Here is a 26,213-nt window from a genome sequence, read left to right as displayed (position 1 = left end):
ATAATATGTCTCTATGTCTCTAAGAGCAGCGTATGAATGGTATTTGCTGAAGAAAATATTCTCATATTAAAACTTGTGACTTTTCCGTACTAGAGATGTGCGGGAGAAAAATTGTAAATGTTTTTAATCTAACGCACATGTGCGCGATAGATGTACAAATCGAACTTTCTACGAGAAATTTATTTTCATGTTCTTGTAAAGAAAAAGAAGTGCTTTCGCTCGAGATCGGTACAAAGAAAAATGAGAGCCGTCAATCGTTTGCCAACATATCGGAGGAAAAACGGAAAATTTTTGTACCGGTATGGTTTTATTAGTTGAAGCGGATGGGTTACTTTCATCGTACAAAAAGAATTATTTATGACAAATAATAGGAGAATGTAGACCGATATGTAAGAACACAATTAATTAAAGACCATTGTAGAATTCTTTTTATTTCTTTTTCGTGAGAAACAAAATTTTGGTTGGATGTGGGCGCAAATACAATCTTGGTCAGGAAAGAGTGAATATAAATCGTGTTAATTGGTGTCGGTTACCTTTACGGTTGGCCGTGGAATTTTTATTCACGATGCGACATTTCTTGTGGCAAACATGAAGAAATGAATACGGAAGGGAAATAAAAAGCCAGTGAACCGCGCTCGCTTGTCCTCCGCGTTAAGCTCGAATCGTTCGTCAGCATTCGATACGGTCGTCGCGGTAGTAAAGCCGATGAGGAAAAAGCGAGAAATTCGACGAGAGATGGAAACGTTCGTATAACTGTCGTGCAAAGTGTTTGCAACATTGGCCATAAAGTAATTTCACACAAAGCCAGGAAAACGAGGGAAAATAGCTGTATATACAGTCGATGCTAAGCCAGCGATCTGTTCGCATGAAGGGAATGATACTTAAATTCACGCTGGAATGGTAGAGATAATTTTATTTTTTTGTATTTTATTTTCTCAAAGCAAAAACTGTCAGAATTTTTTAAAGATTTTCTTTTTAAATTCTAATTACTTCAACATAAAAAAAACCATTATAAATGTTTTTAAAATGCTGGAAACATGTTTTTTCAAATAATCAAATTACTCTAATTATTATTTCTTTTTAATATTAACAATGTTCGCTACAATAATACACAAAAATTCCTTCTTTTTGCATTGCCATTTTAATAGATTACATAATGAATAAAAGGATGGTAATTTTTCTCGATTATTCTATTACTAATAAAACGGTGCAATAATATAGGTACAGAAATTTTGAATATTAATATTAACTGAAGATTTTATTACATTTTATTTTATTTCTATAATTTTAATTATTTTTTAAATAAATTAATTTTCTTTAAAGAAAACTTTTAATTTAAATATTAGACTTAAGATGTCAACTTTTATATTTATATGTAATATAACGTTTAAAGAAAATGAAAGAACTAATCGGAATCAAAATAAACATTTTCCCAGCACGAGGAAAGAAGAAAATACGCTTGAAATGTGAAAAGATAAATAAATTGAACTCAACCAATCGCAAAATTGCTAAAAACTATACGATAAGCAGTTCGTTCAGTCAGAAAACGACGTAACTTTCGATGCTGTTCTATAAAACGTCAAAAAGGTAAACAGAGGTACGTGAGAAAGGAAATAGTGTGCGCGAAGGACTACATCTGTGATCACTGATCATAATGCTGTAATAGTTTGTGTGGTGCTTTTAGTACGAACGTATTGACTCCATCGGATCGTAAAATTTTACAACTTCATCATTCACGTGTCTCTATCACAAGATAATATCGAAGTGATGAGTTTGCATAAAAATGACAGATATTAAGTTTATGTTCGACAAGCGTCTTTAACCATTTAAATATATGATTTTTAATTCATTTACCTAACATTTAATTAACTATTTCGAATTTGTACAAATTACTTTAAATTTGCACATTACATAATCTTTATTAATGAAAATAACATTAATTTTAATTAAATTGGAAAAATGTAAGTTGTATGATCTATGTTAATTATAATTAATTCTACATGAAAAGCAATTGATATATATCTTCAAAACAATATCATTCACACACAAGTTATTACAGATAATTCTAGGTCGAAAAATCGTCTCAAAATTCACACCAACAACGTCGAACTGTGTAATTATCACACGGATATATTGTAGATATTTTTTGTTTAAAATCACTGTACCTTGCGTGAATTTTGTATGTATATGTACGTTGAAAAGTTTGTTGTGAAAGTCGGTAAAACCAATATACCATTACGTACGTATCGCTCGTGTACCACATAGTTTTCCGGGAATCTATTGTTCCGTACAATACTACAAACGGAATGAATTTTTTAAACAATGAAACAATAGCTAATAGCACGCGTTAATTATTGCATGAAAATTATATCCGAGGAACAAGTTTATTATTGATTATCTCTTCTTTTGACTCATCTTTTTCTTACAATAACAATTAGCAGTTTCATCTTATTACATCATTAATTAAATATCATGTTCACGTAAAAAGATTTATTCGTGTACATTTTTTTCCTTTGATTTTAGATAATACAAAATATATTACTTTTACAAGTTTGAAATTTACATTTGTATTTGTAACAACAAATCCATATAGTTATACACTGAGAAAAAAATGCTGGATTCAAATAAATATTTCTTTGAATAGTACCAATAACATATATTTTATAAAAAAATCAATATTTATTTAAAACAAGCAATACCTTCTATAATTTGGAAAATATTACTTGTTTGAAATAAACATTATTGATGTTCTATAAAATATGTTATTAGTACTATTCAAAGAAATATTTATTTGAATCCAGCATTGTTTTCTCTCGATACGAACAACAGAGAATAGCATCGACATAAAGAAAAAATTAAGATAAGTAGAGATGGAATTATGTTTATGGAATTTTTTAAGTAAAAAAGAAAAATTCACGCGTTCGTTAAATTAGCAAACGTTTATTAGATGTTATTTTACATTGTTCAGGATTAATATTGATCCATGTTGACGTCACAATGCATACCGCTGGTGGTACATATAAAAGACCAATTTCCTGATACGCCCGATTTATAAATCGATTCCGCTTTATGCGCATCGAAACGTACCGTTTTCAATATCACGCGACCTATGACCTATAACGCGAGAGCGATGTCGACCTGTCCTGGACATGTACGGGTTTCATTGCGGTCCCGCTCGAAGCAAGTCACCGTAAGCCGAAATAATGGCGGTGTGAATCAAGGAAACACCCGGCTTCTCCTTGCGTATTAGGATAATCCTATTTGTTAAACTGTAGCGATCAATTTCACCGTGGTAGTGTTTGCCCGTGAAGATGTAAATTTTGGTTAACTATAAAAACGACACATTGCGCAATTAAATCATTATCACTTTGCTTAATTTAAACCGGCGATGTCTTTGTGTTTCCTTGTGTTTCGCGTCGATAACACGTTATAATAATATCAGTGAAAATCATTACTTACAAATATAAGATAAATAAGTATAGCACAGTGTCGAATTTCTATATAATTTATTGTAATTTAAATTTTATGACACATGTGACAATTAAGAGTTTGAATCTGCAAAGTAGTAAAAAATATTTATATTGTTAACAATTATATTAATCTTTTTTAACAATAGTTTTTAAATTTAATTAATGCTTACATGTCTAATGGAAATTACGGATTTTCATAATTATCATTGAGAGTGAATTTTCCCATGTCGTCGAGTATTTAATTAATTAGTACTTTTTTATTGACTATTGTCTCGTACTAGATTACTTATCAGTGTTGCACTCACGAGGCTCAATTCAAATATTACATTTAACGGAGATGCAAAAGCATCAATAGTAATTAACGATTGCGGTATGTTTAATAATTAATTAGTCAGAAATGTCAATGATCATTGATTCATACAGTTTCTACTTTGACATATTGCGTAGTATAGCTATGTTTTAATGATATGATTTAATGATCCGTTAAGGTATTAAATATTTGACGATGAAATGTATCTTTCTAGGAAATGCTACCTCGTTAAGCTCGTTAAGTTTTGCATTCTTCATAATTTACAATTACAGCTAATAATATAACGTCAATAACGTAAAACCGATACAATTGAGAATGATAAATAGCGCACAATTAGATTTGAAAGCTGTTGCTATTGCGCGCTAAGTAACATAAATTTATTAGATTCTTTCATAAGCAGTCAAAAGGAAGAATTTAATGATATTTACGTTATATAAATCGTATTTATATAATACAGATAGTTTAATGTTTATATTTTATGCATGCTTGAGTGTGACGTTTACGCGAATATTTTCTGATAAAATTTCTGAGGCGATTTTTTAACAGTGAAAATTTTCTTAGACGTCGACACTTTTGCGTAACTTTCAAATTTACAAGATAAAACATTTTGCTAACTAGGTAGCTCTGTGTAAACTTCAAATTAAATTTTTATTAAGGTAGACAAGCTCTTGAAAGTTACTAAAGAGTAAAGTTTCACTGCCCATTTGTGCAGTTCTAAACCTCAACTAATCAATATATTTTGCATTTTTTAATAAACACACACATATTAAACTTGCCTCCAATATCGAATAGATTTTGTTTCTATTTTTTGTACTTTTTTTTATTTCCACATTCTTCTTTCGATTTACGTAAACACATTTTTCTCTTTTTTTATTTGATTTTTATTCTTCCTCTTCCCTTTCTGTCTTTTAACTACTTTTTTAGAGTTACGATGTGTCTGTAGATCTATATATTATAACTGAACTTATCATATATGCACGATGCATTAGGAGAAAGAGAGAGAGAGAGAGAGAGAGAGAGAGAGAGAGAGAAAGAGAGAGATATAGGAAAAGAAAGAAATAGAACGGAAGAACAACATATTGTAGGTGTAGAAGCAGCATTAAGCAATTATTCTTTTAAGCGAGATATATGATGTTGCGAGTCTCTTTCTTTTCCTTTTTTTTTATTAAACTTTGTCTTTTTGGAAAATTGTTTTGCTAGTCGCGCTCGCTTCAGGAAAGTTAAAAAAGCACAATTATCTGCTGCCAAATAGCAAGACTCTATTGTTTTATGACATTAAATTATATTTTGATGAAATATCGGTGTCGTGTTGTCAAAGTTGTCGTGTTCTTTTTGAATAGCATTTTGCGTATTACATCGAGATCGACATTGGGCCTAACAGAGATAAACGACACGTGATTCTAAAAGTATCGGGCGTCGAACTCCCGGCGATGGCTTGCGATATCAAAATCAGTAATTTATTATCGGTGAAATTTTCATTGACAACAATTCCGTCAATGGGAATGTCCGAGGTACGTGTACGCCGCGTATAATAGAACACGACCTATCCTACTGTCGATAAAACCCCCTCTTGATAGTGGCGGCCGGTGGCAGTCCAACGTCGGCCGTCGTTGCGAACGGATACGTCGTCGTCGCCGCCGTTCGTTCGTCGTTTTAATTCTCGTTCGCCGCCAAGACGAACGATCGAATTGAGGAGGAACGCGGAAAATTCTCACCGTAAACCTTCGGGCCGATTGCCCGGCAACGTCGTTCTCATTCGGCGCGGCTGTTCGACGATTGATCGATTAAATTTCGAAAAAAACTATCGAAGAAAGGAATTAAGAAAAGTGCCGGTTTGACGCGCGTCCACCACGTGTGCGCGCGACCACGTGTGTGTGTGTGTGTGTGATTTGGCAGCAAACCGAATGCGTCGAGCGAACGTTCGTCTTCTATGAGGCGAACTACGTCGTCGGTTTTTAAATTGGTATTTATTTATTTTCTAACGTCGCGTGCGTGATCGAGAAGAGTGCCACCCACACGTCCTGTCGAAAGTTCTTTCCCGCGCTATCACCGTCCCGCGGGGGTTTCCCCTTCTCGTTCCGCGTTTGCGACGCGCTTATCTCGCATCTCTGCCCGCGCGAGCGATAAACCGAGGGCTCTTTCAAGCGACCTGCGTACTGCACTGGATGCACCGCGACGCGACGTATCGTTTATCTCGAGCGTGGTTAACGCGCGCTTCAGCGCGCTTTGCGTAGTGCGCTACTCGCGGCGACGGTGAACGGGCGCGCGCGCGCGCGTGTGCCGAAAGAGCGAGATCGATATAGACGTTGTCGATCTCCCCGCGATCGCGGTCATCGGATCGAATAACCGGCGGCGGCGATGAATTGATCGGACGTGCGCTCGCGTCGGATTTCCACGCGAGTCTGGATGCTGTAAACCGAAGTCACGTCGATTCCGCCAAAAGGGGGGCAGAACAAAAGCGGCGTGGAACAACGACAGTATCGCGCGTGCGAACCGCGTGAACACGTTTCCGCGCACTTTCCCCGATGACGGGCTTTTCTCATCGGCATCCGGAGATCCCTTCGAGTGATCAGGAGTGATACTCGTCGCGCGGGAAGATCAGCGGGAAATCAAGCGGCTGGTGGCGGCAGTTGAGAGAGGACCCGCGACCTCCGAGATGCATCTGAAGGGCCGGAAGAAGGTGCGCCAATTAGCTGCAATGTCGGTCTAGTGCCGCCTCGTGGAAATCGCGGAACTCACCGAGTGGTAAGTTCGAATCTCCATTGGTTTCGTTAGAGTGCGCTTTCGAGTAATATGCGGCCGCATCTGAAAGGGAAACGTTGTAACGGGAAATTACTTTCTCGAGAGTGCAACCAGGAATGAAAGGGTTGGCCCAGTTATTCCTGAGGGTAGGACGTGTCTCTCGCGTCGCAGGGCGAGGACGTAACGGCGTAGGATTTTCAAGTCTCCTCGTGGAAAAAAATTCCGAGCTGATTACAAAATTGAGTTGTTCGTATCTTTAGAACGTGGAATTACGACGATACAAAATAGAAGCATTTAAACATTCTTCTTTATGAAATTCTTGATTGAATTATTCAATTGTTTTTAATAACAGCAACGAGAAGGTTATGATAAATACACGGAAAAAAGAAAATTCTCGTTCTGAGAATATCTTTATTTTTAATAATGTTAAGTACTGATGAGATTACGTTAGACAGACATAACTTACATAAAGAATTTTATACAATTTTATCAAGATAAATTGTCATAAGTTAAGAGGAAAAAGTATTGAAAAAGAAACGATATTAATTTAATACTATTATTATTAAAACAATTATATTGTGCTTTTTAGATTGACTACCATAAAAAAATATTGAAATAAAAATATGTTTTACTGAAATTGAAAATTATTATTATTTCTGAAGAAGATTAAATTATATATAAGCAAAATTAGCATTGTTTTATACATAAGGAAGAACATGTACATATATATTTTTCTTCTTGATGTATAAAATACGCTATGTAATCTCATTTCAAAGTACCATTTTAAAAATAAAGATATTCTAAAAAAAGAATATTCTTTTTGTCCGTGTAAAAACTTTGAATGGTTAATAATATACTTATTTTTATATTGTGTGAAAGAAAAGCTTTTACTTGTTTTTTAACATATTTTAGTGTGAACACGTGACTATTTTATTCATATCTTATTTATTAGACAAAAGAATGAAGTAGTTTACCTCTTTGAAAAGATTATTTCTAAATAGGTATATTTAAACTTAATAAATGCAAAACGGCAAGTAATTATTAAGACTAAGCCGCTCGGGAAGTGATTGTCGGACGTTCATAGAGTCTCCCTGAGGTTGATTGGCCCCTTTATTGACGACATAATCGAATGAATTACGCGACTGTTGGCGAGGTACCGTTTGCGGCAATACTACGTATTGATTTCCGGAACTTCACCGGCATAACTTAATTTGATAGCCTTTCTAACTAAATTACTTATCAAGAAACGAAATCAAGTTACGAAAACATCTAGTGAATAAATAATAATTGGTCTTTAAAAAGTTATAACAATTGTATCTCTTTGAAGTTTCGTTAGGTAAAAATTAACTCTAAACTGTTTATAAAAAGATCGGGGAAATTTCGTGGAATAAGTAGCAATTATTCTGGGACATCGGATAATTGAACGATACGGAAACCAAACAAAGAACCATTTGTGTTATTTAAACCTAAAGTTGTGTATCGAGATTTTATATTTATCGCGCTGTAATCGTTAATTGCTACTTTAAAACTGCTTTATTTTACATCAATATTTGCTCTGTCTTCATTCGCTCAGGAAAATCGGAGCGCGATTAGATTAATTTTGCGCATAATGATTCTATCGACGTTATATTTTGCCTTTGAATTGCTGCTTGGGGTCGACGGCAACTCTGTTCGTCCCTCTCGCGATGCAGCGCAACGAAATTACTGTTGTCTGTCAGTACTTGAGGTCGATCACCTTTTTCTCAATACTAATCAATTTAGAAAGCGTTGAAGCGACGGTTAAAAGCAGAGCTAACTTTGATTTCTATTTCTTTTTTTAATATGGATTATTTGTTTTTTTTTTTTTTATTATTTGATGAACGTCTAATCACGGACATCCTGCAGCATCATAAAATCACGATCTATATATAGAGATGTTATACCAAGAAGACACAAATTCGCAAAAATAAGACGCCTTGATTGTGTTGAATAAAATGATGATAAATTTCTTTGTAGCGCGGAAACACTATGTTTGACGTATGATAGAACGAACATTTTTGCGTTAACAAAACTAATATTTATCTTACGTATTTGATTCAACAAAGATGAAAATTAGGAAATGATTCTGACATCTCCCTTGGATGGTCTACGTGTATGATTTTCTCGACTGTCTTCTATAATAAGGAGAACGAATAAGGAGAACGAAAGGGAAGTGAAAGAAGTCGTCATCTGCGCTACACCCACGCAGCTTCGAGTTACTGGCGCGAGTCTTTTAGGAGCGCACGTTATTATCCCGTATTTTTCGGCTTACCGCCACCTCCCTTTGCGTCTCCTAATAAATACGTTAACTTACGGGATGGCAAATGGTTGGCGTGCATCACAGTATCCCTGACCTAAAGCAACATTATTTGCGGTTAGCCGAATTTAACTCGGAGTGCAGAGAGAAATGTGCTTTCATCTTTGCGTTGACCGTGCGCATTTCTTTCGCAATTTACTCTCTAAATAACGGGGACATATTTGATGTAGATCAAAGCGATGCCAGCCTATCGGCCGGTTCTTTAAGAAATCAAGTGAACGAAAGCACTTTAATTTTTTTTTTTTTTTTTTTTTTTTTTGGACGCGTACAATGTCGTTTAATATAACAATCGGGATCTGAAAGTGCAACGAATGCCGTCTGCATCTCCGTTTCGCATTGTCATCGGAAAACAATGGATGATATTCGCGAGCGCGAGTTTGGCACCTCTTTCGTTTTCTCTTGCCCGTCAGTCCTGTATTTTCCTCTCCGGAGAAACGCCTTGCGCCTCGGTGTCTAAGAGATCGCTCGTCTGGAAACCCACCCTTCCGAGCCCACTCGTCCGCGACAAGGCGAGATTTCATGAACGGGATAACTCACGCGAGAAGTATCTCATTGAACGCTATCAGTGGGCGGCTTGGTAGACACCTTTAAAGATTGCTTTGGGTAGAGCGCATTTAAATCAACGACGGCAATTAGTCGACCATAAAAATCATGTTTGTTGGAACGTAAAAAAGAAATTTAATTTTATGAAAAATATTACAAATTACAAAAAATGTTTCGTTGTCGAATCGCTTAATATATTTATGAACGAAAAAATTGATAGTCAAGGATCGTACATACAAATTACTTGATATTAAAATTGTTCTTTAAATTGTAACAGAATGTGCAAAATCGTACGACGTGTAAACATGAAATACGACTTTTTGATGTTAACCATTATAATTTCAAGTATCTTGTACTTTCAAGCATTTATTGCCCAGCATTATATTTTTTCGATGTTTTATAATATTATAATAGTATTATGTAATTTGTATACTTGAGAAGAGAGTATAGTAATACCTATAGTAAATTGCAAGTTATTGTCAAATTTGCATTTGAAAAAGCGACGAAAGGAGAATCAGTGGGATCGGTAAAATGGCGACAAAGCGTCGTTAATAAAAAGACCTGCTCCATCTGCAATCTACTGCTAAACCTTACAAAGACCGATGATATCATTAAAATCGATTGCTGAATAATGTCATTGGTCTCCTTTCCCTCTTCGTGTCTTTATACTAAATAGCGAGACGAATCTTTTTGCATACGGTGAAAAAGGTAAATCCAGTTTACACGTTTCTTTTGTATTTTAACCAGCGCTTTCAGTACATTTTTATCACAATAAGTCGCGCTCATTTATCGATTTGGAATGATATCTCTTTCAAAACTTATAAAACACAAGATATTAACTTGATAAATTAATTAATTCTGATATTTCTGACATATGTATCACTTTTGAATCTTCATAAATTTGAATCTTCATGAATAATAAATTAATTTTATTTAAACACACACAAATAATCTTCATGGTATCTTTCACTGATCTATTTAATCTTTTTTGGTAATAATTACATATATAATACAAAGTATGTTAGAAGCAAATTTTAGATGATGCAAATTTAAGAGTTGAATATTTAAAAGTTATTTTCTTTATTGGGGATTCGATCTTTATGAAAGATTTTTAGTTTATAAATCGGAATTTTCTTGTGAATATAGTTAATTGTTGCAAGACAACAATTACATTTTTAAGAACTGTAGATTACATTATATCAAATTTGCAATTTTATTCGCAATTTATTCATCTTAGGAACGAAAGTAAAACCACTTTTTGCAGTTCCGAAATGTCTTAAATAAATAATTTTCATTTTTAATAATCTATTGCCTACACCAAAGATTTATAATATTGTTTATTTTGCTATTTATACAAATTGCAATGTAGTAATAAATAGCATGTTATTTTCAAGGATATACGTGTGATTCGTGCAGTAGCAACAATATTAGATTAATCAATTGCAATTTTCGACACGCGATTTGTACACTCTCTTAACGCTATTAATGCACCGACAGGCCGATGTGTGCGTTTTCTTTCTCTCTTTCTCTCTCTCCCTCTGTTAATATATAACATATTACATACGGATGTTGCAACATTGTAACGCGCAAAAATGCATGCTTAAATAAAGCCTGGTTAAGCAGGTAAACGTGCTTACAACAGATTATTCGCAGTCGATGTATTTCCGCCCGTTCTTTTCGCGAAAAGAAGCACGCCCGGGGTTTTATTCGATAAATTACATGTTTGCGACAGTAACGAGCTTAAAAGTTTTATTGCGTGCGAATATTCAAGATATTATGCGATATTAGTTGTCATGAAAGACGGATATAGCATGTCGATGTTTTTTATCGCGGCACGTGCGGCGTTGATAATTTACATGCGTGTAAAAAAAAGATACGGTGATGCGTAGTGCATGATGCGTACGCATCGAATTGTTTTGCACTTTATGCAACTTTTATTGAAATTTAGAAGCTGTTGATAAGTCATATAATATGCTGTATTTTAATTTTTTACTTAATTCCAAGTAAAAGCTTTTTTTGAAAAAAATTAAAATTAAAATTATCAAAGGGTTTAAAAGCTTATCACAAGTACTAAAATATTATGGTATAAAAGTGGAAACTGGTGGTTAAATTTTTATTGAAATCGACATTATTGATGAAAGGAAATAGGATAACTAATATAATACAAGAAGCTCACGATATGCTTTACATTTTCGCTATTGTGATAAATTGTGCTTAAGACTACATCAGCGAGTGTTAAGTACATTACCTGACACTGTGCATAGGAGAGGAAGTGGCTGTACATTTTTTTGTTACTTTGTCATAATTATTGGAAAGGGATAGACACAAGAGAAAATAAAATGTAATTTATAACGAAGTAGCCTATATTACTCGCAAGCTCTACAAAGTCCTGTGACTTTTAATCATCTGATGCAGTCGCTTCTTCCCTGGGAAAATGAACGTGAGTGTAATTACTCGTAGCTACGTAGCAGCAAGCCGAATTACAGACACGGTTTCCTTTAAGCCGGCTCTCATTTATCCTTCCTCGAGCGCATCTTTCAAATTTTAGCTGAAACGATTTCATGAGGCAGGTTCCTCTAAAAGCGGTTTTTTTTTACAGAAATAAATGTCGATCTATTTCATCTTTTTTTGTTCCTTGAATACTGACATAACAGTGACATATATTAAAATGTTACATGAGATGTACACTAAAATGACAATTTTCTAACGAATTTTTATTAACAAAAAATTATATTTTGCTTATTTTTATAATGTTGCAATTAGAAATAAACGGAAGATTTACGAAGGTTAATGAGCGGCCATTGACAATGGCCGCGAGGAATTTTTTCATCGGTAAGAATTCGTATCGATTAGGGAATATAAACGTTACGTAAGCGAAGGGTGCCATAATTTGGCCGAATTCAATGGACACGTCGCATCGGTCAATTCACTAGTTAACTAGTTCAATCAAGTGGAACGCGCTGATATACAGCAATAGTGCGTTTTTTTTAAGGCTACTATTGATTTATTTGGTCAGTCGTATTAAAAGATAAGCCCGCATACGCGTATTGCTTTTATTACACAATTCTTAAATAGATATCACAAAAATAGATTGCAACTAACAACCGCTCCGTACTTAGCTTATCGTAACGTAATTAGGATCGCATCGAGAATAATGCAGTCCCATCATTTTAATCAGTCTAATCTGGTTAAGCGAAACTTCATTTAATTTCAAGTACGTTCTTAGAAAATACTACACAATTAAAAGTGGAAAAGAATGAAAATTGAATCAACTGAAATAGTCAACTCAATCAGTCATTTATCTTTATCAACGTTAAGAGATTAGCTTTTTTTTACGTGCACAGCTAGCAATGGAAATTCGCGTTTATATTTGTTGCTACAATGTGAAAGATTTATATTTGCGAACGACAAATAACGCTTTTATTTATTATTATAGACGTGTAATCAAAAATTGTACCGCTGCTTAAATTGATATAAAATATGCATAAAAAAATTAATATTAAAAATAATTACTTGTTTATTTATTTATTTAAAGAAAGAAGAGGAAAAAAGGGAGAGGGATGGGGGAAAGGAGAGCAAGAACTAAAACATAAGTTTACCGCAGACTTATGCTCTCTGCGTCAAAGTAATAATATGCAAGAATCGGTACTGCATAATTGGACGTTCTCTTTGCCAAAGTAAATTTCATAAAGTTAAGCGTTATTCTCCGTGCGTGTATGGTCGAAAATAACCATAAATAAACCTTCCACGAAAGCTCCAGGTTAATTAAATTTGAGGATAGCTTGCATTAATTATCGGTGTGAAAAGAAGCTTTTGAGATGCACACACGTTGAGCTGGTCCGCACACCGGGGGCCAAAATTCTATAACCTTATGGCGAAATTTATAAAGTTGGGCCGCGGTAAGTTGCTCTTAATTAACTGTGCAACATATCATGTTTCTTGTACTAGTGTTTGTTATTGTACAAACAAATAGTGATATTATATTGTTGAAAATATTATTGCTGCACTCGAGCTTAATTACGACTAAAATAAAACTTATCCAACTTTATTCTGCAACAACTAGAAAATAGAAAAAAGTACATAAATATTTTTTTTCGAAAAAATATATATATGTATGTACATCTATAAAGAAGTGACTGCGTAATTTTATAAAAGAATTTATTTTACAACTTTCGTACAAATTACAAAAGCCATGAGAAATGAACAACGTTCATTTTTTATCGGCAAATAATGCACAATGCACGTATAACCATATGTCGCTCAATTAAATTATGCTGTAATAAAAATTAAAAGATATGTATATATATCCGCGTATTGTGCAGTATTTGCTGTTAACAAAATGACATTATTTATTCTTTATGGCTTTTGTAGTTTGTACAAAACACATTCGATTTCAATGTCCTTCACATATGTTATCAAAGACAGGAAAATTTTGTGTGGGAATTTTGTCATGTACCACACGGTTACTTCTCTTTACAAAATCTAAAAAAATTATGTTATATATATAATCTTTTTTGGAGTAAATTGCGTCCACTAGATCTAAAAAGAACTCTATTTTTATTTCACTCTTTTAACATTACGCCGCTCCCTCTCTTATTTGTTCTCGTTACAAAATTACTTCGCAACATACGAAGGCGCGGCTTAGTGATAACGAACAAAGTAACAGTCACTCGGTCTAGTTGTAAATTCTGAGGTCACATCTGGTTAGCTTCTTTCACCGTTTAAGCTCATTTCAGTTCTTCTTGAGCGCCCCAACGTGTACACTATCGTCTTCTTCTCGGATGTTACACAAGTACGTGGAGCGAAAGCCGCCCTACAGTTACTTTTATTTTCTCTTCTACTTCTCTTTCCCGTCGGGTTTAGCCCAGCGTCCAAACAAGTGCCGCGGATTACGTACATCTATTTTCACATGAGCACGAGAACTCCAACAACACGTGCCGCGTTGATCTTTAAGCAACTGCGTGGGTGCCGACTTTATTTTATTTTTCTAAATTTGGTGGATAATTGCAAGTGAGACTTATGACTGTTATGATAGTATCTTCGAATATTCTTGTAAATCAAGATCTTTCTATAAAATTGTACTATAAAATTTTATTTATTTCCGTATATTAACAATCTATTATGATAAAATCTCTTTGTAAAGATCAGCGATATAAAAACTTAAAATTATATTATTATAATTAATAAAAAATATTTTATTTTATATTGAATCTCTAACAAAGTTTATATGAAAGATTTAAAATATTTTTATATCTGTTTTCACATTTTTTAAAATAAAATCAAATCTGTACAGATATAAAATCAAACTCAAACTATAAATGAAAGAAATATTTTGAAGCTAATTTATATTGATTTAATTGATTGAAATAAATGAATTTATAAGAAATATTACACAAAAAATTGTCTTTAAAGATTTAATTTACTCTTACAAGAAAATATTATTTGTCTGTTTACGACATTATTTTGTTTATTTATCTGTACGTTGTGAGAAGAGAAATCTAAACTTCTCGGAGAAGCATCTCTCTACGCGAGTAATCGATTTTCTTTCATCGCCGAACGAGATCGGGAATCGCTCTCATACGACATGAGTTGTACAGGCACCGATGACGAACTTAATTGGATTTAATCTCGATTTAAGCATCTGCCTCACGAACAGAGTACGCCAACGTTCAATCCAACAATAGAATCGCTTTTGGCCCCGCATGTGTACACGTGCCAGTCATTTTCAGGCGGCGACAACATCCCGCGAAAAGAATCTGTCCTAAAGCGGCTCGAGGATAATCCATATAGACTCTGTTTGAAATAGTTTAAAATTTTCGGGACACAAGAAAAATTATAACACTAAATTTTGAAACCGCTGTGTATTTTTTTCTCAAGGTTTCAAAAAATAACGTTTAATATATTAACGTTAATAGTATTTAATACTGCTTTTTCTTAAAAGGGAATGCTTACATTATAGCAAATTTTAATAATCGTTTTAATAGAATTTTATGACTTCTAAAAGGAGGAAACTATATTAATATAAATAAAATAAGCAAGAGATTATTTTTCTTAGTTATTTCTTTGCGATTAAATTAATTGAATAAGTTACGCACAAGCTAAAATAATTATATTTAAAAGTTTAGTCGCGGGAGTCAATGGTCCATTAAATTATAAAGTCAATATCGAGGAGATATTGTGCCGGATCTGCTATGAATAATTCAATTCTTATTTGTCATACTGGACTCAATTTAACTTGGAACAACGCGTTTGAAGTTTCACGATATTCCGTCGAATTCTTCGTGCGCGACGTCCGAGCGAATCCACGCCAGCTAAATGATTCGACCGTCGTCAAAATTAATTCCACGGAGATCGTTAGAAGAACGGCGAGCGTTTAAAACTCGCTCCCCTAACGTTTTCTTAATTTTGCGACCGCGCGGCTGCGCTCGACCGATCTTGAAATCCAAAATTTTTACCTTTCACGTCGCACAAAGATGAAATTCTTACAGAAAGTTAAGTTTTCGCAAATTGCTGGGAACAAAAGTTTAAAGGTCTCGATTTGTCTTCCAGCGTGTGAAAGAACATTTCCTCCGTGTTAAATTAGTTCGTGAAACATTAATTGAGTATGCCGTTGGCATTCGCGCACGCGTTTACTATAGAGGTCGCTTTTTAATGTGTAATGCCACCCACCCGCGAGACTTCGTAAACTCTGAATTTTAATCTTAGGTAGCCGATTAATCTTAATTCTTTAGTCACTTGTCCGATGTTTTTTTTAATTTCAATTATTTTTTAACTGTTTCAATAATCGTTATTGACTTTAACTAGCTTTCTATTATCTTATTTATTTTCTAAGGAAAAGGATTTTGCGGACTACATGGAATTTTCTCATCAAATTTATTTTAAAAGTTATGGTAGTTGTAAGATTTGTATTTCAAAGAATTTTGAATTTTTTGTGATTATTTTTTTATTTTTATTAATATCTACTACATATATTTTATACAATTATTTTCTTTTAACACAGTAAAATGTAAAGTTTGCGCGACACCCTAAATAGACAATATATGATACATTTATAAATAAAAAAATATAAGACAAGAGTTTTATGATCTAGAGATTTCGGACTCGAAGTTCTAGAAAAAAGAAGTCGCGATTACCGAAGAGATAGATTTGTACTGATTTAAAAATAAAAATAAGAAAAGCCGCCGAGCACATCTGCGTCCCGTGATTGCGATCAACGGTAGACTCGACCTCTCACGAGAGCTCACCTGAATTTCGTATCGCGTGTTACCGCGGCATGAGTATCGCGAGAGAACAAAGCGAAAGCTGCCAAGATAGGCTAAACGTGACTCACGAAAACCGAAACGTATCGCGGTATTCGGAGGAGCCTGCTCGAGCGTGCGGAAATGATTGCAAAGCAAGAATTTCCGTATAGATACGGAGATGTGGCGCGTGTTATCCAAGCGTGATCTCCAAAGGCACTTTGCTTTTCTGGAGCTTTTGGCAAAAATCCCGTTCGAGAATCCTCGAAATGTTTATAATCATTTTCCGACGATATTCTGACATTATAAGATCACGAAAATCAAAACGATTTACGTTGTTTAAAATAATGCGACAGTTTTACTCCCAATTTAATAAATAATTTTATTTGTTAACAACCGAGTATATTTTTCTAGGTTTATATACTTATTAGCCGCACGAAACAGTCTGATTAATTAACTAAAGTATAAAAAGTTAGCAACACGTTAGGCAAATAATTAAAAGAGAAATGATTAAACTGAAATAACCATTAGTTTCAAAGGTGAAAAGTTGAAGAGTGAGAGAGATGTTATGATTCTTCTTCTTCTTCTTTTGTTACGTACACGATGGTAGATACACTTTAAAGTGGGCGGTATATTAGATACTTACATAGAGATAGCGCGCTAATTGTGTCATCGATTTGTAGTCTACATATATTATGAAGTGGCCCTGTTATTAACTAGTCGCTGACTTTTCATTTACCAAATGCACATAGCCCGAATTAAGGCTATTTACGTTCTATGTATCGATACAATCAAATAAAAATCAATATAGTATATATAGCTGGACTTAGACACAAATTTCTTCTCTCGTATAGACATATACTTATAGTTAATTTATTAAAGTAATCATGCATAGCTTCACTAAATAAACCACGGACAGAAGTTTGACTAGGTTAATATTAGTGAGTTAATCTTATATTATTAGAATTTCCTAGTAATAATTTATAATAGTTTTTGCATTTCTCTAAATTTCTGGCAACTATATTAATCGAATATATTTGATTTTAGTTTCTAATACAACTTTATTTTATTTTTAATGTATAACTTTTAAAATTTTTAATATATATTTAAATAGATGTTTTGTTCAAATCACATTCTTTTATTAAGGTAGATAATGTACATATACTTTTAACAAGCATGAAAGTTGAAAGAAAATTCGGACGATGAATAGAAAATTATATCGGGCGGAGTTCGGCTAAGGGCTTACATAATTTAAGCTGAACTTACAAAACGCTCAGCCGAGATCTGCTCGTAGAAGCAAGATAAAACGAAGTTACATTTCGAAATTCGTTCGTGCTGCCGAGCATCTCTTTGCGGTGAGCGTGTGGAAATCTATTTCGCCGTGCGGGTGTTGAAGGGCGGCTTCGAGGTGTTTTTAAATGCACGCGAGAACCATAATATCGCGACCATGAAATCAAGCGCTCTATTCAGCCTCGGAACCGGAGTCTTTCAGTTTAATGACGGCTTACTTGTAGCCGGCGACACGATCAGCGTCGTTGACGGCCGAGTTCGGCGTTATTTTAAAAAAATGTGAAGGCTGAAGGCCTTTGATCGCCGATAACAGCGATGGACTTTATCGTCGAGTCACGTGGTCTGCGGTGAGCATGAAAAAAAAATAAGTTTTCGTGTCCAAGTATTCGACTTTTCACACGAAGGGTGCGATGAAGAGTCCGATCCTTATCAAGGTGTACACAATTTGGCGAATTGGACGAATACGTTATTCAATTTTTTCGCGACTTAATCGCCGTCGTTGAGATTTTATCTGATGTGTTCGGAAAAGTCTAATCGATTAGATTAGTAACTACTGTTCTCTCTATACATAGCATTTTTTAAAAATATATTTCCCCTTTAAACATTCCTCTCCATTTAAAGATAATTATTTTTTAGTACCTGTAATTACAATTGTTTGCTCTCCGTGCGCTTCTGTTTACACTTGGCTAACCGAACAAAGGTATCATCAACGCGCGTCGCATCAGACTATTCATATTTGCCTTGCATTGTTATTTACGTAACGAATTCGTGCACCTGGTCATTTCATCGATATCGACGTCAATATCGTCACGAGGAAGGTTCATAGATATTTTACGCAAGGGCAGCTATTTTTGTCACTTTCACGTAGCAGTTATATATAATACGCAGTCGCTCATTTAAAACTTCGTCAATTATTTGAAATGTCACGCCGCGCATTTCGTCGTTCATTTACTTCTTATACTGTGGACATTGACATTTCGAAGCTTTGTTTATTCTCTCTTTATAATAATATGTAATTGTCTAATATTTATGAATACTTGTCGTGCATTACATATTTTAAAAATTTCGTATCGTCGTTTTGTAAATCGAACGTATGTCTCTTGCACGTAAAAAACACGCATCTCTTTCCCTTTTCCTGTTCAAGTCATATCAAGTAGTACTGGTTGCTCTCGGGGCCTACAGTATCGACATATAAAGCAGTATTACCGTCGATCTCCTACCGTACCGATGTAAATCGCCGGGACGAGCGTCTGGGATTTATGCTTTCCGCAGGCACGTACCGGAGTTTTCCTTCACATCGCCAACTAACTCGACTGCAGTGGATGCACTTGGCTTTCGCTAGCGGTCGTCCGAGTCTCATTTCATTCATGGCACGACCGCGTCCGTCCGTTCCGTCAGCTCCGATTTCTCTCCTTCTTCCTTCTGCCCGCCTTGCTCAACTTCTCTCCTCTCGCAATTTTACTCCGTCTCGACTACGAGTCCACATTCATCTTTCTTCTATGTTTGTCTCTTCTCTTCTCGTCTCTCTCTCTCTCTCTCTCTCTCTCTCTCTGCTCTTCTCTTTGTTTCTCTCTCTTTTTCGTTTCTTGAAATGTCGCGCGTATATAGTCGCTAACACAGAGCCTGGATTTTATCTGTATTCTCGAACTTCATCGGCGGACTTAAAAGCAAAAGGGGAACAAAAGGCCTGGTCTTAGTCTTTGTATGTGTGCACAAGCGTGATTGCTCGACACGCAGACTTCTATGAGCGGAAGAAGAAGGGTTTTAGCTGTTGCTCATTCGAGCAAGGATGACGTAAGAATCCTTTTAATCTCTTTCCCTAAAGAATAGGTCATTGCGACGATGCCGAACGCGAGACATTTTCTTTCACCACAAATGCGTCACTGTTGTATCATTACTGTTTTTTTTTTATGTGCGCACAAAGTTGACACGTTTCTCTTGGACAAAATCTATTTTTTATTTCTCGATTGTTAAACTGTTGATATTTACAATTCTATTTTTTTAAGACATTACAAATACTCTGACTTTTTCTTGCTGATTGTTTTTTTTTTTTTTTTTTTTTTTTGTAATCTTAATCATTAATTCTTTTATCTTGCTTTATTTTTGTCATTTCTCTTTTTACAATTCATCTTTACTTAAGTATCTTACAACATGCACAGAAATTAGCCATTTTTTGATTATTATTCTATTTTACTGACAACGATGCTTTTCACAGATATTATGCATTTAGATGTATTTTCTTTCTTATTCTTTTATAAATTTTATATTTCGAAGCATAAATAATTTCGCTTATCATCTTTCCGTTTTCTATCTTTCTTTATTACTAATTTATATCAATCGTATTTGCTAGCTGATACGGCGGTTTTGTCGAACGATCGCGTTTGCCACTAGAACCAATTAAAACTTTCTTGTTCACAAGGCGGAAGGTAGGATAGTCAATTCTGCCGCCTAATGCAACCCGCTTTCGTCTTGCAGAGTTACAAATTGAAAGAACCAATATCGCTGTAGAACGAAGCTTAGAACAAGAAAGAAGCTTAGCGTTCATTGCGTTCATTATTTTTGCCGATGCGCATTTGAACAAAAATTCTTTATTGTTTTTCCTTCAAACCAGATATAATTTGTAGAGTTTCTTACATTTTGAGATCTTATGACATTTAAAAATCTAGTACATTTTTAACGTCTTGAATTCTCTTGAAATTACCTCAAATTTATTTATTAACTTTAGTCCAATTTAATCTAAAAAAATTTTGTTAAATTAATTACTTTTTTCTCAGTGTAATAATGTTATTAACTGTAAATTAAATTTGTGTATGTGAATAGAATTTTATATCGCAATTTTTAAATTACAAAATTATTTTTTTTTATTATAACAAGATTTTTATCTTCTTTGAAATGGAACGGCATGGAAAATCTTTCTAGAAATTAATCGATGTTCGCTTACTGCGCAGGCAAAACGAAAATTATTCGTGCTGAATAATGCAACAATTCGCATTAATCCTTTGCGAATTTCTTTGAAAAATCTTATGATTATTTTAATAATAACAGTTCAATATATGTATTTTACAAAAGAAAATAAAAAAATAATGAATGAAATTAATTGGTTAAGTTAGCTAGCTAATTTTTTCAGCGGAACATCATTCATCACTTAATTCATGTCGCCCTCAAATAGTTTAAATACCATGGTAGCGGGCATTGTTCCACCGGTCAGAGCAACCAAGCCTGGTTAGTGGGTCGTTGGTCGAAGGGTAGTTTGGGCACGCGATGGTCAGTGCAAGAGGAAGGGGAGAGCGACGAGCATACCAACACGGAATCCTGGTTTCTCGAACCCGGATGCTGAGGGATTGTGCAGACGGCGACTCGTAGAACGAGACTCTTGGCTGGTTAGCTTCGTGGTAGTCGTGGAAAGTCCTTGGTATGCCACATGAACACTCTGAATATTGGTTACGTACGTGCCTGACCTACCGCAACCAGCCGGATATGTCACTTCCGGATGAGCGCCGATTTCATTGCACTGTTTCCCTAAAATTCGACAAACTCCCCGTCCTTTCTCTCTCTCTTTCTCTCTCTCTCTATCTACATATATATATGTACGTGCACACATCCTTATTCCCTTTACCCCCGATAGTCTTCAGTTCTATCAGAGACGTTCTTATTGCATAAATCAGTCGATCGACGTCGAGCTTATCGATGATGGAAATTGGCGCAGAGAAACTAATATTAAATTATCTACCCTTGCAAATTGAATAAAATATTAATATTTAGCTACCTTTATCAGTAAAATTATTGAAGCTGCATGTGAGGATGGGGATATATTATACGAAAGCCATAACGTTGCATAATTTATACAGAAATTTATAATTAAAAGAATTTTTATTTTATTTCTACTTTCTTCTCTGTACTTTAATCTGTAAAACATATTTGTGGTATAGTGACTTAAAGTAAAATCCAATTATCGAAGGAAGTGAATACAATCGATTGAGAAACATTCACTTTTGGGTCATTTCATTCGTTTTTTTTACTTCTTCGGGTTGAATTATCCGAGATGATAACTTAAGTAGTAGATACAGAAATAGATGACGCATAGTGTACCATCTGAAAAGTGCACGGCATTAACTTCCATTAAATCCCGAGTGGTCGAAATAAAATAAAGGCGCGTTTTCTCACGGTGTCTTTTTCTTTTCAGGATTCTCGAAAAATATGTTGCGCAGGTCCGTATGGATATCCGAGAGAAGGGCGATTCGTCTTGGGTGAAGCACGTGAGTTATCCAAGTGAGAATGGAACCTGTTATCGAACTGTTATTTCTGCGCCAGGCATTTTCCTCCGCCATGATCCTCGCGCGCCCAGCCCCATTCCCGGTTTCCACACCGTTTGTCTCCCTTTTGCTACCTTAGCGCAACGTCAGACATTAATTTTTATTATAGCCGACTTGTTCTACGCGCGTCGATGATAACGCTGGATGGTCGATTTTGGGTATACCGCTCCTGCTTTCGTGCTCATAAATTATTATTTATATCTTCAGGCACATATCATGTACGCCGAATACATATCATCCTTACGATTGTTTCGCGTGCCCCGTTCGTTTAAATCCGATAATTTTTCGTTGCCCGATAGCTTCAACATATTGACGTTCCCATCAGCCAGCGATCTCATCCTCCTATCTGCAGGGTGATTTCATACCTTAATATGATTTTAAATTCTCCACTGGACGAATTTTCGCGTTCGAGAAAATTGCAACCGATTCTTCCTCAGTAGAATTTTTCCGGAAGACTTTTCTATTACAACTTTTTATCCTTGATTACATATTTAAAGTATTAATAATTCAAAGTCTCAAAGTAGAAGTGAAATTGTGTTTAAAATTAAGCAGAAAAAGATTGAAGAAATAAGATTTTTTTTATTTAGTACTTTATTATAACTCCCATTATTTTTACACTTTGTACGATTATTTGTGTATATTACACACACACACACACACACACACACACACACACACACACACACACACACACACACACACACACACACACACACACAATATAATTCTTGTCTAGAGTATAATAATAAATCATGTTACACGACTTTATCACATTATAGCCTTGTCAAGGAAAAGTTGAGGGGTTCTAAATTAATTAAAAGCATTATAAAGGAAAATTAGTAGTTCGGCAGCCACCTGTTAAGCATATTGTTCGACTAAGGGTTACGCTTGAATGAATTGCATGATAGCGAAGGTGGCACTGGTAATTTATTGCACTTCCCTCTGATTTTCCTTACGTTTGCAACGCATCTGTTTCTCTGCAACAGAATTGTTTGCAGTGGCGAATGCTTATTAAATCCTTTGAAACTTTGGTTAGAGTGTGAAGTGGTGCGTTTCGGGTATATATATTACTTTCAAAACTTTGCACAATGGCCTTCGTGCATACACGATGTTGAGAAAACCTCGTGCGCATTAGATGCGCAGCGTTAGTTGGCCATGGTTTACAATGCGGTCGTTGAAAACATGAATAATACTACTTGCGAAATATGTGGTTTTCTGTAATGCACAGAACTGTCCAGACTAAATAAACATGTCGTACACGTAATATGGCCGCTCAGTTTTGCGATTTAATTTATTCACGTTTATATGAATATTTTTGTCTACGACAAAAAGGGGTTATATAAAAAGTTTTAACGATCATGTTTTTAACAGGAACTAATAATAGTATCGTTGCGAAAGAAATTTTTATTTTAAAGCAAAATAGATATTACATTTATATTTTTTTTATATATGTATAGCTATATACGTGACATAGACGCGTTTTTATTTGATTTGTTTAAAATCGTAAGGCGAACGTTGAGCGTTTCTAACGCTTTTCCATCATTTATGGAATCGTTAAATAATTGATTGTCAACGTTACACGCAATCATAGGTATTATTTTTTCGCATATCTGTTTAAGTTTACAATTTAATATAACATAACCTATTACTCATGTATATTTTGAGAAGTTTAAGTTCCATGAAAATCCTTTAATTCTCACTCTGTCTTCTTAATCAGACTTAACATACATTGTTCCCTGCAGAGAAATTCATTTCTAGTTTAGTAAAGAGTCTACTATTAAACTTTAACGCACTCGAAAACATGGCACTCCGTATATATGTGTAACGAGCTTGTACTGAGCGGAGAGGGAAAATGGATGAGAAACTTTGACATAAGTAGCAAGTTAAGGGAGAATTCTTTTTGGGAGTTTTTTTCTCACGAAGAGCAAAATAAATTACGTTTTCGGCTGTCGTCCATCATACGGTGAATCAGCGATACGATCACGAATCATTTTCTCTTATCTCTCAGTAGTACTTCTGTACGATATACCGAGAGGGTATCCGCGCAGCTGATCGTGAAATTGAAGCGTAAATCCCGAGAATTTAATATGCGCGCGATATTTCTTCGCGCAAATAGGCGTACGTAATTATTTCGGTATTGCGAATTATAATGTAGAACGTGAAAAGCAATCATAATATTTGAGTAAAACCGCTAACCTCTCTCTCATCAAAAGCGATTTGTATTTTCGTCATGTTTATTCAGGAAATCGATCAGGTATAATCCTCGTGTCGGAGCAGAAAGGTGAAAAGTGAAAATTTCACGCGGATTTGCCGAGCTTACCACAGCGGCGTGAAACGGCGTAATATCTGATCTGACGATATAAACGTGATATTCGAAATAGCGAGAAAGTTGTCCGAGTTTTATACGTTGCTCACACTCGTAAAACGTTGCACGAAAACGAAAATAGAAAATGACGCCTTCTGATATACAATCCGTTTAGAACATCGCGGTGATATACTAGCTCGACGATCGCAAATTTTGACTTTTTTACGAGCCTGTCCGAACTTGCCGATGAACAAATAATCGACTATATCTCCAGCGCGTCAACAATTTATCGCTCATGGGATTTGCGATATATGCGCCAGGTAGCCGCGATCTTTAGAAAGTGAATTTGCACTTGGTTGACAAGGATCGATTCGACAGTTGTCGCGAAAGGCTATTATACCGAATACGTGCTTAATATCTCATTGTCTTAATGTGGATTTTTAACCGCAAATTGCCTTTGCACCTACGTTTGATAATATCGTTAACGCAAATGTCCGACAATGTTTCTCTGATTAAAGTTCTTTCATTAAAACGAAGTTCGATCGATTAAACGTAATTTCCTCCCTGCAAACTTTTCCTCACCCGTTTACTTCATTTCTTTGCAAATTAACGCCTGTTCACAATGGCTGATTTAAGAGCACCCGCATTCGCAGCTTTAGAAGTAACTGTACGATTATTTCATAACGAGCAAGTTTCCTGCGTACTAACAAGGAACTGCTTTCTACATTGTGCTTATAAAGCGAGGAAACTGTTTGCTTTTTTCTTCGCTGCTTGTTTCGATGCCAACTTCGTATTAATAAGGAACAGTATAAAATTAAAAGGTTCTAGATTGAAAATTCCTTTGATCCGGCTTGTTTTATTATTTCTTCTTTTAAGCTGCGTTTCTTAAATTAAAGCTCAACAAATCCGCGAAAAGCAATTATGCGTTATCTAAATTTGACGTTTGGGGGATAAAAAAGGTATTAAACAAGTCTATCTATTTGTAACAAGCCCGCAACGTTTTCATTCTCTTTTTTTTTTCAATTTTCTTTCATTTCTTTAAATTTTTAATTTCCTATCTTCAGTTTCATCTTTTTTACTTTGTACGTTATTGTTTACAGGCCGAAGTATAGAGTTCATTTTCTCTCAGTAATTACAGCACATAGGATGTAAGCTTTATCTTCGGGGTAAACAGACGTTTCCATTTTTCTCTTCCTCTTTTTTAAAATTAACTTGATCGTAAAAAAAAATTGCTTCCTCTGATCTCAGATTCTCTTACCACTCATTTCAACATATAGTTTTCTTTTCCTTTGTCTGCTTTATGAGCTTTCATATACGGTGTTTGATATTATTTATATGAAATTTTGTAGGTAATCAATTAAATGAAGAAATAGCTTTATTATTTCTTTATCTAGATTATTAAAATGTATATTATCTCTATGTTTAAAACTGTGAATTGAAAATTTTATACAAAATCTGACTTATCTTAACGAATTATATATTTCCTCTATATTTTTCAACTTTATTGATTTTTATTTGTAAAATAGAAACATTTTTTATCAGATTAAATTAGTTGAACAACTCTCGTTTTTAAGAAATAAAGATTTATAAGTAAGAACATGAATAATGTTTTTATATTTTAAATTGTTTTGCTCAGCGATGTTATCTTGTACATTATCTGAATCAAA

At 34.7% G+C, this 26,213-nt stretch overlaps 1 protein-coding gene across 7 annotated transcripts in view; it reads left to right on the top strand.

Annotated features, from left to right (window-relative positions):
* The window catches only part of LOC105830738 (octopamine receptor Oamb), a 121,077-nt gene that overhangs the window by 5,596 nt on the left and 89,268 nt on the right, over positions 1–26,213 (top strand). For 2 of the 7 annotated variants that reach the window (XM_036283601.1, XM_036283589.1), the window contains one exon: positions 22,112–22,184. The exons of 1 other annotated variant lie outside the window; for it this stretch is intronic. The gene's annotated coding sequence lies outside the window, so the exon portion shown is untranslated. Of the gene's footprint in view, positions 1–4,798; positions 6,526–22,111; positions 22,198–26,213 lie in introns of those variants that run through there. 4 more of the 7 variants (XM_012670251.3, XM_012670249.3, XM_036283591.1 and 1 more) reach the window with 4 other exon arrangements.

The sequence above is a fragment of the Monomorium pharaonis genome, chromosome 1 (assembly GCF_013373865.1).
Source record: "Monomorium pharaonis isolate MP-MQ-018 chromosome 1, ASM1337386v2, whole genome shotgun sequence".
Lineage (NCBI taxonomy): Eukaryota > Metazoa > Arthropoda > Insecta > Hymenoptera > Formicidae > Monomorium > Monomorium pharaonis.
Note: the sequence above shows the minus strand (reverse complement) of the source record. Positions and strands in the feature narration are given on the sequence as shown.